The sequence below is a fragment of the Heterocephalus glaber genome, unplaced genomic scaffold (assembly GCF_053883595.1).
Source record: "Heterocephalus glaber isolate CG9 unplaced genomic scaffold, H.glaber_assembly_v1.0 deba00001504, whole genome shotgun sequence".
NCBI classification, from domain to species: Eukaryota; Metazoa; Chordata; class Mammalia; order Rodentia; family Bathyergidae; genus Heterocephalus; species Heterocephalus glaber.
The window spans coordinates 2,410,138-2,423,241 of NW_028258324.1; positions in this window are offsets into that span (position 1 = coordinate 2,410,138).

A 13,104-nucleotide genomic window follows, 5' to 3' on the forward strand; every position below is an offset into this window, starting at 1 on the left:
GTTTTTTCTTGTCTAAGTCATCGTCGCTATCAAAAGACATCAAGTCTTCTCCTTCATCCTTTGAGGGAGTCCCGTCCCGCAGGGGCTCGGGCCTCGGCGCCATCTTGGCGTCCCGCGGGGTATTTACAAACTCCTCACTCCGAGGGAGAATGATCGACCCTTCCTCCGATCGGAGAGCTATCTCCCCGACCTGGATGGCTTGAGCCACCATCAGATCTTTGGTTTTTTGAGAGATAATGTCATTAATAAGATTCCAATAAGAAAATGCAGTGATCGGGACCTTTTCTGGTCCGCAAGTAGCATAATAATCCTTAAGGGCCTCCCCTACTCTTTTCCATCACCTCTCGTCAATGGTACCCTTGGCGGGAAACCAAGGGCAGAGATCTTTAATATAATCAAAAAATTTTAACAACTGTTTGACTGTAACCTTTACCCCTCGTGCCTGTAAAGTTTCTTTAAGACCTTGTACAAATAACTCATGCTGGCTAATGCCCTGTCCCATAATCGCTGCTCAACTCACCGAGGTGCAGGAAAGACGGCAGGTTCACGTCAGACGCAATCCTCTTTTTTCTATTTTATTTTATTGGGCCCCCGAGCAGCGTTCTTCACTGGATCCCCCTGTTCTCTGGCCTCACGTTGGGCGCCACTTGTCCCGGCCCGCGGGTAAGTCAACGGAGACCCTAGAGGCGGGGTGAGAATGACAAAGGACAGGGGACACGAGAGATGGAGACAAGACAGGTTTCTGATCAAGTCTCGTTTATTGCAGAAGCTGCTACAACATATATACCATAGGGCTAGAGGGGAGGAGCAAGAGGAGGGTACTGGGGCTACTTCCTTGTTGCCGGGTAGATTTGCAGCAGGCCCGGATATGTCCGTAAAAGGCACTCAAGAGTTCTAGCGGGGGGGCAAGGCCCCCCACACCAAAGCAAACACATTTTAACCATTAATTTGAGAGGACAAGAGGGACTAGTGCATTCTAGCAAAATGGAGTCACTTTGGTCTCACACTGTAAATCTACAGCTGGCTTGCTAGCATTAATCAACATGAATCTGGACTCTTCCCACTTCATGAACCAGTGACAGCAGAGACATGCCATAAACTGGACATTTGTTTTCTTTTCGTTTTTTTCTTTTCTTGTTTTGTAAGACCGAGGGCCTTACCAAATGCTCCGAGGAGCTGACTATAGTGAAGCACACCCGGAGATCCCAGGGGTGCCTCCAGAATGTAAGACCAAGGCCTTACCAAATGCTCCAAGGAGCTGACTACAGCGAGGACCACCCGGGAAGGAACACACCGGCCATGTTGGGAAAACAGACCTTTATTAATCTGGCCAGACGGCACTCCCGAAGCAAAATAGCTCAGAGAGGCAACTGGCTCAGAGTCCGAGGCTGTTTTATAGGGGGTTGGGGGGGGGGGGTAACATGTAGATTTACAGAAAGAAAAGAACAAAGGTTAGTGGCTCACTGTCACATGCTGATGGTCAGCAGACATCCTGACTAATAGTCAGGACCACCGTGTGTGGATAGTCAGCACATTTACAGATTGTCCTATAGATACTGGGCCCTGGGACATTTGGTTTTAGGGCAAACAGATGGCTGAGTAATCTCGCCCTATTACTGATTGTCCATTGTCCCGAGGCAAACACACTCCAACCATCAAATTTACAACAGAACCTAGGGGAGTAATTAACTTTTGAATCACACAGTCCCACAGTTTTTTTTTTATTTTTTGTTTTGTTTTATTAGTGATTGTTCTTGTTTTTATGAATGTGAATATTGTTTCTAGTTTTCTTGTTTTATGTTCCGTTTGTTTTTATTTCTTCCTTCTCTCTTTACCTCCTGTCTTCTCACTACTTTCCCAAAGTTCATGTAATCTTCCTTTGTCCTCCAGTCTTGCTTCTAATCTCCTCCTCTTTCTATTTCTCTATTTTTCCCCCAACTGCTTTTAAATTTTCTCTCCTAAGAGTAAAATTGCCATCTTGAAGGCATATTTACTATATACAATTTTTTGGTTTGTTTTAGATTTTTGTTATACAACCACAAATATAGTTCATACAGTTAAATGTCACAAATTAATAGTTATCACAGTTTGTCATTTTCTAGGCTGTTTGATGCTATTGTTATTGCTGATAGTACTACTTTAGTCTAGGTGACAGTTGTTCCAATCAGTTCTTCCTGGCATACCCAGACTGAGATTACCTAAGGGTTATAAACAATACTATAGGCCAGTGTCAAAGAACAATGGGGTAGGCCAAATAAGGAGCAACTTCTCATCCACTATAAATTGAAGAGTTAGGAACTTACAACAGCCTCAAAACCCAAAAGCCAACTACACCTGGAAGACATCTGTGAGAAGTAGTCATTTTCTAAGGGTTCTAAATACTAGCCATAAGCAATTTATAAGCATCAATCCATGAATTAAACTTTTAAAAATAGAAAATGAGATAACACTTAAGCAAGATACAACCCCAGACTTCTAGCTCACCAAAGGCAAACCCAGGGGGCAATGAAGTGGAACAATTTGAAATCCACCCACCTAGACTTTCTGAAGTGATACCAGCCGAAGTAACAAAGCAGATGAATGAGGCTCTAGAAAAAAAAAATTAAAGCAGAAATAATTTCTCAGATAACTAGAGAAGGTAACCATAATGCAAGACATGGTTGGTGACACTAGAGCAGATATAGATTTTTTTTTTTTTGGTAATGGGAATTGAACTCAGGATCTTGCACTTGCAAGACAAGTGGCAGCACCACTGAGCTAAATCCCTGGCCCCTAGATTTTTTTTTTTTTTTTTGGTACCAAGGATTGAACTCAGGTCCTTGCACTTGTGCAGTAGGTGGCAAAACCACTGAGCTAAATCCCCAGCCCCAATGGAATAATTTTTGGTAATATAGGTAAGGCATTATTTTATGGCATGTGATTTTTTTATTTTTTATTTTTTTTTGGTACTTGGGATCGAACTCAGGACCCTGTGCTTGCAAGGCAGGCAGCAGAACCACTGAGCTAAATCCCCAGCCCCCCTAGATTTTTTAAAAATAGAGGCACTTACAAAAATGATGGAAACCATGAATGTGCAACATAGGAAAGAAACAGAATCCATGAAACAGATTCAAACAGATATGCAGGAAATTAAAACTTCCATTGAAAGTATCCACAGTAGAATCAGTCAATGTGAGAACAGAATATCAAATATAAAATACAGGATTGTGCTCAGCAATCATAAAAAGAAAGATCTCTAAAAAAAATAGCAATGGATCATGAAAACTCAATCCAACAGCTGCTAGTAGCTGCTGCAAAGAAGAATAACACAATCAGAATCAATGAAAAAGCAGGAGATAATTCAAATGACATAAAAAACCTGTTCACAGAAGTAATGGTAGAAAACTTCCCTAGCATGGAAAAAGAATTTGACATACAGATATGTGAGTCATATAAGACTCCAATTAGCCATGACCAAAAAAAAATCTACACCAAGGCATTTGATAGTCAAGATTCTAGAAATTCAACACAAGAATACCTTATTAAAAGCTATTAAAGAAAAGAAACAAATCATCTATAAATGAAATCCCATCAGACTCACAGCAGACTTCTCAACACAAACTCTCAAGTCAAGTAGAGCTTTGAGTGAACTATTTCAAGCCCTAAAAGAAAATATCCACCAACTGAGATTGATGTATCCTGCAAAACTATCTCTCAAAATTGATGGAGAAATAAGATACTTCCATGAAAAAGAACACCTGAAGAAATTCATGACCACCAAACCAGCACTACAAAATGTTCAGAAGGACATTCTAGAAAGAGATAACAAGGATTACAACTCAATGAACCCCAACAGAATGAATCCACCAGACAAGGAAAGCAATTAAATGAGGTGGGGGGGGAGCCAACCAAAAACAGGAAAATAACATGACAGGGTAAGTCCATATATATCAGTTATAATGATCAATGGTAATAGTCTCAATTTACCAATCAAAAGAAACAGACTGGCAAAATGGATCAAGAAGCAAGATCCAACAATATGCTGCATACAAGAAGCACATTTAATTCAAAAAGAAATTCATAGACTGAACGTCAAAGGATAGAAAACAATATTCCATGCAACAAGAATCAGGAAAAAAACAGGGGTAGCTATTTTATTTGCAGACAAAGTGGACTGATTTCAAGCCAAGACTGATTAAGGGAGACAAAGAAGGTCACTACATCCTTGTAAAGGGAACAATCCAAAAGGAAGAGATAACAGTCATAAATATATATGCACCAAATATCAGCACACCCAAATATATAAAACAAATATAAACAGACATGAAAATTCAAATTAACACTAATACAAGTATAATGGGAGACCTCAATACACCACTGTCACAAATAGATCAACTGACAACAACAACAACAACAAATATCAGAACTGAACCAAACTTTTGAACAAATGGACATAGCAGATGTCTACAGTGTTCCACCCCATAACTTTAGAATACACTTTCTTCTCAGCTGCCCATGGGACATCCTCCAAAACAGACCACATATTACCTCATAGAAGAAGCTTAAGTAAATGCAAAGGAATTGAAATTATTCCATGCATATTATCAGACCATAGTGTAATGAAATTGGAAATTAATGACAAAAGAAACCACAAGAACTTCATAAACAGATGGAAATTAAACAACACCCTCCTGAACAACCAATGAAACAACAGATGAAATTAAAGAAGAAATTAGACACTTTCTACAATTAAATGATAATGCCAATACAACATATCAGAACTCATGGAACACAATAAAAGCTCTCCTCTGAAGGAAATTTACGGAGGTGAATATCCATATCAGGAAAACAGAGTGGGCTCAAATAAACAACCTAATGTTGAACCTCAAGCTTCTAGAAAAAGAAGAGCAAGTCAAGCCCAAAGCTCATACAAGGGAGGAAATTATAAAGATCAGAGCAGAAATTAATGCAATGGAGTCTAAGAGAACAATACAAAGAATCAAAGAAGCAGGGTTTGTTCTTTAAAAGATTAAATAAAATTGGGTCCGGAGATTTAGCTCAGTGGTTCCGGCGCCTGCCTAGCAAGCACAAGGTCCCAAGTTTGATCCCCGGTACCAAAAAGAAAAAAAAAAGATTAAATAAAATTGACCAATCCTTAGCCAACCTTAGCAAAGAAAGGAAAGAAAAGACTAAAATCAATACAACTGGGAATGAAAAGGGTGAAATCACAACAAATGCTGCAGAAATCCAGAAGATCATCAATATCTACTTTGAGAGACTATATTCCAATAAGATGGAAAACCCAGAAGAAATGAACAGATTTCTAGATTCATGTGAATTACCAAAGCTGAATTGAGAAGATATAAAAATTCTAAATAAACCATATCAGTCAATGAAATTGAAGATGTAATTAAAAACCTGCCAACGTGGGAGTGTAGACTGGTGCAACCACTGGGGAAATCAGTATGGAGATACCTCAAAAAACTAGGATTAAAGGTCCCATTTCATTCAGCTATTCCCCTGCTGGGTATCTTCCCACAAGAATGAAAAGAATCATACCGCAGCGACATATGTGCACCCATGTTTATGGTGGCACAGTTTGTAATAGCTAAAACTTGGAAACAGCCCAAATGTCCATCAACTGGCGACTAAAGAAGTTGTGGACTTTTTATAAAATGGAGTATTACTCAGCCATAAAGAATGAGAAACTAGAGACATTTATAGCTAAATGGATGCACATTGAGGCCATACTCTTAAGTGAAATAAATAGGACACACATGTATAAATACTGAATAGTTTTTCTGATGTGAGAAACTGAAAGTGTAAGTAAGGATCAAAATGTATAATAGATAATGTGAAATAAGAAGAAAATGTCCAAAGGGGAAGGGGAAGTGGGAAGGGTAGGGGAAAGGAAAGAAAGGAAAGGAATAAATATGAGAAAAGAAAAAAATGGAAACAAAGTCTTTGTAAATAGGGAGGGATGGAGGGGTTGAAGAGAAGGGAAGTGAATGGGGAAAAATAAGAACCAAGATATAGCATGTAAATGTAAAAATACCCAATGATGAATGTCATCATATTGTATACCTAAAATATACCAATAAACAATGAATAAAAATAAATAAAGTTGGGCCAGGGATTTAGCTCAGTGGCGCCACATCTGCCTTGCAAGCACAAGGTCCTGAGTTCAATCCCCAGTACTGGAAAAAATAAATAAATGAATAAATAAATAAATATTTTTAAATAAAAATAAAAACCTACCAACAAAGAAAAGCCCAGGCCTGACAGATTCACTGCTGAATTCTACAAGACATTTAGAGAAGACCTAATGCTGTTACTTCTCAAATTCTTTAACGAAATTGAAAGGGAAGCAATACTCCCAAATTCATTTCTGGGAGCAAGCATTGCCCTGATACCAAAAACAGAGAAGGACACAACCAAAAAAAAAGAACTATAGGCCAATCTCCCTAAATGAACTAAAAAAACCCTCAATAAGATACTGACAGACAAAATGCAGAAAATCATCAAGAAGGTTATATACCATGACCAGCCTGGATTCATCCCAGGGATGCAGAGATGGCTCAACATACACAAATCAGTAAATGTAATACATTATATTAACAGAGCCAAGGGGACAACAACTATATGATCATATCAAGAGGCGCAGAAAAAGCATTTGACAAAGTCCAACACACCACAATAAAAGTCCATCACCCCATCACGATAAATACTGTACAGAAAATTGGAATAGATGATCTTTATCTCAATCTGATAAAAGCCAACTATGACAAACCAACAGCCAACATCATACTAAATAGACAAAAACTGAAAGCTCTCAATCTAAAATTAGGAATAAGACAAGGATGTCCACTGTCACCACTCCTGTTCAATATAGTTCTGGAAACATTAGCCAGAGCAATTAGACAAGAGAAAAAATAAAAGGAATAAAGATAGGAAAGGAAGAAGTTAAATTATCATTATTTGTGGACAACATGATACTTTAATAGAAGACCCCAAAAATTCCACCAAAAGATTTCTAGATTTGATAACCAAATTCAGTGGGGTAGCTGGATCCAAAGTCAACATTCAAAAATCAATGTCCTTCCAGAACAGGAAAAAACTCACTAAGAGAGAAATTAGGGAAACAATACCTCTTATTGTTTTGGGGGTTTTTTTGGTACAGGGGATCGAATTTGGGTCCTTGCGCTTGCGCAGCAGGCAGCAAAACCATTGAACTAAATCCCTGGCCCAAAACCTTTTAAAATAGCATCCCCCAAAAATGAAATACCTAGGAATCAATCTAATAGAGGAAGTAAAAGACCTTTACATTGAAAACTATAGTCCTCTGAAAAAAGGGTTTGAGGAAGATATCAGAAAATAGAAATATATCCATTGTTCTTAGGTAGGAAGAACCAACATAGTGAAAATGGCCATACTTCCAAAATTGTTATACAGATTTAATGCAATCCCAATCCAAATACCAATTTCATATCTCACAGAATTAAAGAAAACAATTCTAAAATTTATTTAGAACCAGAAGAGATCGAGAATAACAAAAACAATTCGGAGCAACAAAGGCAAGGCTGGGGTCATCACAATCCCTGACTTGAAATTATAATACAAAGCTACTGTGATAAAAAAAAATAGCATGGTACTGGCAAAAAAAAAAAAGGCCTGAGGATTAATGGAACAGATTGATTAGAAAATGCAGAAACAACTCCAAACATACTCAGCAACCTTATCTTTGACAAACGAGCCAAACACCTTCACTGGAACAAAGCCTCTTTAATAAATAGTGCTGAAAAAACTGACTTTCCACATGCTGAAGATTAAAACTAGACCCATAACTTTCACCATGCACTACACTCAAATCAAAATAGATCAAAGCGGGCTGGGGATTTAGCTCAGTGGTTCCACCGTCTGCCTCGCAAGCGCAAGTTCCCAAGTTCGATCCCCGGTACCAAAAAAAAAAAAAAAGAAAGAAAGAAAAAGAAAAAGATCTAAATATTAAAATAGAAACACCAAATCTACTGGAAGATAGAGTAAGTACAACTCTTGAAGACATTGGTGTAGGAAAAAGATTTTATGAACAAAATCCCAGTTGCACAGAAAATATCACAAAGAATCAACAACTGGGATCTCATCTTATTAAAAAGCTTTTGCACAGCAAAAGCAACAACCAAGACACTGAAGAGACAACCCACAAATGGGAAAAAATTTTTCCTAGCTGTTCCTCAGACAAAGGACTACTATCCAGAATATATAAAGAACTCAAAAAAATCAGACCCCCGCCCACCCAAATTTAAAGACCCAGTCCAAAAATGGACATTGAAATGAATAGACATTTCTCAGATGAAGTAGAAATGGCAAATAAATACATGAAAAAATGTTCAACACCGCTGGTCACTTAAGGGGTACAAATTAAAAACAATGCTAAGGTTCCATCTCTCTCCAGAAAGAATGGCTATCAGCAAGAAATCAACCAATAACAAATGCTGGCTAGGATGTGGAGAAAAAGGAACCCTTCTCCACTACTAGTGAGAGTGTAGACTAGTGCAATCACTGTAGAAATCAGTGTAGATTCCTCAAAAAACTAAAACTAGAGGTTCCTTTTGACCCAGCTATTCCCCTTCTGGGTATCTTCCCAAAAGAATTAAAAGCATCATACCACAGCAATACATGCACACCCGTGTTTATAGTGGCACAGTTTGTAATAGCTAAATCTTGGAAACAGCCTAAATGCTCATCAACTGATGAATGGATAAAGATGTGGTTCCTTTGTACAATGGAGTACTACTCTGCCATAAAGGATAAGCTTGAGACATTTCTAGTTAACTGGACGCACCTTGAGATCATACGCTTAAGGGAAATAAATTGGACACATGTGTAAACATCACATGGTTTCTGTGGTATGAGAAACTGAAAGTGTAAATAAGGACCAAAATGTATAACAGATATTGGGAAATGGGAAGATAATGTTCAAATGAGAAGGAGAACAAGGAAGGAATGAAGGAACAAGAAAAAAAAGAATGGAAAGAAAATATGGAAAGAATACTTTTGTCCATAAAGAGGGGAGAGGGCTGAAGGACAGGGAGGGGAATGGGAAAAAACAAAGAAGCAAGACATATCGTGTACAGGTACAAATTCTCTATGATTAATGCTATCATTATGTATATCTAAAATGTACCAGTTTTTACAAAAACAGAGTTCTCTATCTACAGCTGAAAGTAGAAGGACCTGTGCACTAATTTAAAAAACTCGTATCAGGTGGAAGAAGAGCTTTTAGAAAATATCAAACTATAAATAACCTTCATGAGCAGGAAGGTCTAGGGCCCAGGTGGTTACAATCCCTATTCCAGTCCTTTCAGAACAGTGTCTGGACTTGGCTCCTTCCAAACTGTCTTTTTTTTTTTTGGTACCAGGGATCGAACTCAGGTCCTTACACTTGCACAGCAGGCGGAGAAACCACTGAGCTAAATCCCTGGCCCTCAAACTGTCTTTTAATTATGGTATTTATGTTTGGCCATACATGCTTAATCTCTTGGTAAAATTTATTTATTCTCACCTAGAGGCCTTCATACTCTAAATGATCATGCAGATAGAGCAAATGATAAATGTGCTGGACTCCTTTCACTGGGGTCTACTAGCTCAACCTGAATTGAACCCATAACTGCTAGACCCTAACACTATTTCCATCCAAGAACACTTAGGTTAGACCTGTAGAGAAAATTCTTTTTTTTTTTTTTCTTTTTTTTTTTTTTTTTTTCTGGTACCGGGGATCGAACTTGGGTCCTTGCGCTTGCGAGGCAGGCGGTCAAACCACTGAGCTAAATCTCCAGCCCTGGAGAAAATTCTTGACTGCTACCTATCCTAGACCAGCTCAAAGCATTTAGATTGAAACTTCCCCCATTGTCCCCTAACTGCAGTAGGAATACTTGTTCAGAAGGGGGAATATTACAGACAGCTAAGTTAGACAGAAATTAATATGCAGTCAGAGAAGGATTGGGCCCTTATGGAAGTCAGCACAAAAAATAGATATCAGAATTGTGGCTTAATATACAATAAGTAATATTTTTAATTAGACTGGATATTAAATAGAAAATAAGAAATGTAGACTTTTTTTTGAGACAGGGTCTCCAGGCTAGCCTTGAACTCACTTGAAGCCTCGGCTGGCCTCAAACTTGCATCAATCCTCCTGCTTCAGCCTCTCAATTGCTGGGATTACAGGTGTACACCACCACAATCAGCATGGAAATATGGACTTTAAGGCAAGAAGTATTAGTAGAAATAAAAAGAAAATTTTCATAATGATAAAAGGATCAAAATATGAAGATATAAAATTCCTAAATATTTATGTATAGAATAGTCTCACTTCAAGTACAAGAACCAAACACTAGCAGGATTAAAAGGAGAAATGGACAAAGCCACGAGGCAGGGAACATGTGGGAAGCCAAAGACTTCAAGGAAAGTAGGCCGGGGAGCAAGAAAAGACCTGCATTTGGCTGGGCCCCCAAGGAGCTGAAGGATCTGGTCCAATGTGGAGCTGCAGGCACAGAAGTCCTGGAGATGCTGAAGGCCAGCCTGTACCCTCCACACAGAAGGGATGGGCAGTTGAACCTGGGCAGCATGGAGCAGGAGGAGTCTGGGTTTCATCTGGAAGTCCAGAGACCTAGGTTCTTACTGTACTTGCTGTGTTCCTGAGCAAGTCACTCCCTCTCTTTGGGCCTCTAGAGACATCTTCCCCCAGCCTAGATGCCAGAGCAGAATGGCATCTCTCACATTTTTGGCTCTAGCCAGATGGAACCAGATTCAGGGCCTTCCTGTACCACTTGGAGCCTGGGTCTCACTCTGCAGCTAGGCAAAGCCAGAGAGTGACCCTGGGCATGGGAAGAAGCAAGAAACCTCTGATTGGATGGCAGGAATAAAGTGGGCAGCAGGGCAGGAACCCAGTATCTCTGGGCCAGGCAATTGCTGTGCCCTAGATAGCGTCAGTTATAGTGGCTCAATCTGCTCACTGCACCACAGAAGCCAGTTGAGAAGGTAGGGAGTAGTAGACAAATAACTTGAAGTCATAATTTATTAGCGGACAGCAAGATGGTGGACAAAAGGACCAGCTGGCTGAGAAGCTGATTTAGGGGCAGTTTATATGGAAGATGGAGCTCAGACAGGTGGCACTTTCTCAAAGGTGAAGGCTTATGGCCAGAGGATCCACATCTGATCTTAATCACCTAATCACAGGATGTTTTCAGTTCTGCAAATCTCAAGAAAAAATGATTAATTTTCAAAGACCATCATTTCTTGAGGCTGTTCTTACGGTTGATTCATTTCTCAAAGTGTAGTTCCTGGCATATTGCACAATGGACAGGATGGAGAAGGAGCTGCCCAAAGGCCCTGCTGCTGCAGATCCCCAAACTCACAGTAATGAAAGGAAACATACTTTACCTGATGGTGAAAGAAAAGCACCAGGTAAAGGTAAATATGGAGTCGGGCATGCTAAGGGAAACAGAGATCTGTTCTTCATCCTTGGCCTCCAATTCACAGACTTAGTTCAGATGAAGAGGCCCTTTGACAGAGGCCTCCCTAAGCAGTACACAGCAAGGTACTGAGGCCCAGGAGAGGTCAGCTGCCCCCTCCCTTTCTTCTCTTCCAACAAAGCCCCAGGTACTGCCCAGTTCACCCTTCACTAGTGGATGGCCAGCTCTTACACCCAGGCTCTAGATGCCATGAGTCACCAGGGCCCTTCCCCTCCAGTGACAGCTTTCCTGGGAGGCCTCCTCTGAATTAGTGGTTAAGGACTGCATCATATAGAAGAGGGAACTGAGGCTCAGAAGAGTCAATTGTCTCAAGGTGATCAGAGCCAGGCCAAACTGGGGTTCTCCCGATGTACTACCAGGACTTTCGATCAGTGTGCCTTTCTTCCAAATCCCACACACCCATACACATCATACACAAACACATGCACAAATACAAGCACACACACAGACAAGTACAGTGAGCAGCCTGAGCTGGGCACAGGTGAGGAACACCTGCACACACCTTGGTGATGTAAGGAAAACAGGCACCCTGGCCTCCGTATCTCTGTGGTGGCCCATACCTTGCCCTGGTCAAATTCTACCCTAAGATAAGAATGTAGACAGAGAACTTGTCTCCCATGGCCTGAAGTTTGGGGTCTTCCTTTGGTGCCTACTGCACACCCAGCATCCCACCAGCTTGGAGAGGAGGCAGAGGCCCCCTCAAGCCTTCTGAGTTCCTTCAGTAGTATGTGCAGCACCTCCCAAGGTGCACAGGGACACTGGGTGTGGGGGAAGTCCTACTAGCTGTGAGGCAGGGAACCAACCAACTGCTCCCTTGGCAAGAACTGTGACTTTGCATGACAAAGTGCCTACTAGATGCCTCCCAAGGTAGCAGGTGTTCAAGTTGGCTGTGCCATCTGCCCGCTTTCCACCTTGCTCTACACTTCAGAAGTTGATCCCCATCCTCTGGCTCTCAGGACCTTGGTCACCTAGATAAGGTGACATTGAGAGGAGCAGGAGACGAGGTTGTTATCCTCTCATCATCCTGCTGCAGGCCAGGAGCAACTGCCTTCCTCTTCCAAGGGCTGCCCCTTCACCCCTTCATGCCCAGACTGGGTAAGGGCAGTACTTGCCCACAGCTCTGTAAGTAGTTGAATTGTCTTCCACCTACATCATTTCTGGCACATGTCATCAGCTTCTTTCCAGAAGCTGGACAGATGTATCACTTAAATATTTCTTCATTAAATCCTACCAGGCAGTAGCTTGGAATACATGCCAAGGGTATAGAGTGGGTCCCACTACATGCCAGAATTCTTTGCTCTTCTCCCCAGAGGTTCAACCAGGCAAGGGAGGAGAAACTAGAACCCAAGTCTCCTGTCTCCCAGAGCAGGGCTCCTGTCAGTCCCCTCCCTGGTCCTGGGGCCAGATATCTGGGGAAAAGTCAAGTCTGGGCTGGAGGTGGGATCCTAAGACGGGCTTGAATCCACTTCCTGGTAGCATGCATTCATTGTGGCAACAGAGGGTCCAGTGACACTGATCCTCAATGCATGGCCCAGGGGGTGGGCCAGGGCATGAGGTCCCCAACCACCATCTACTCAGCTCCTGGCTTCTCCCA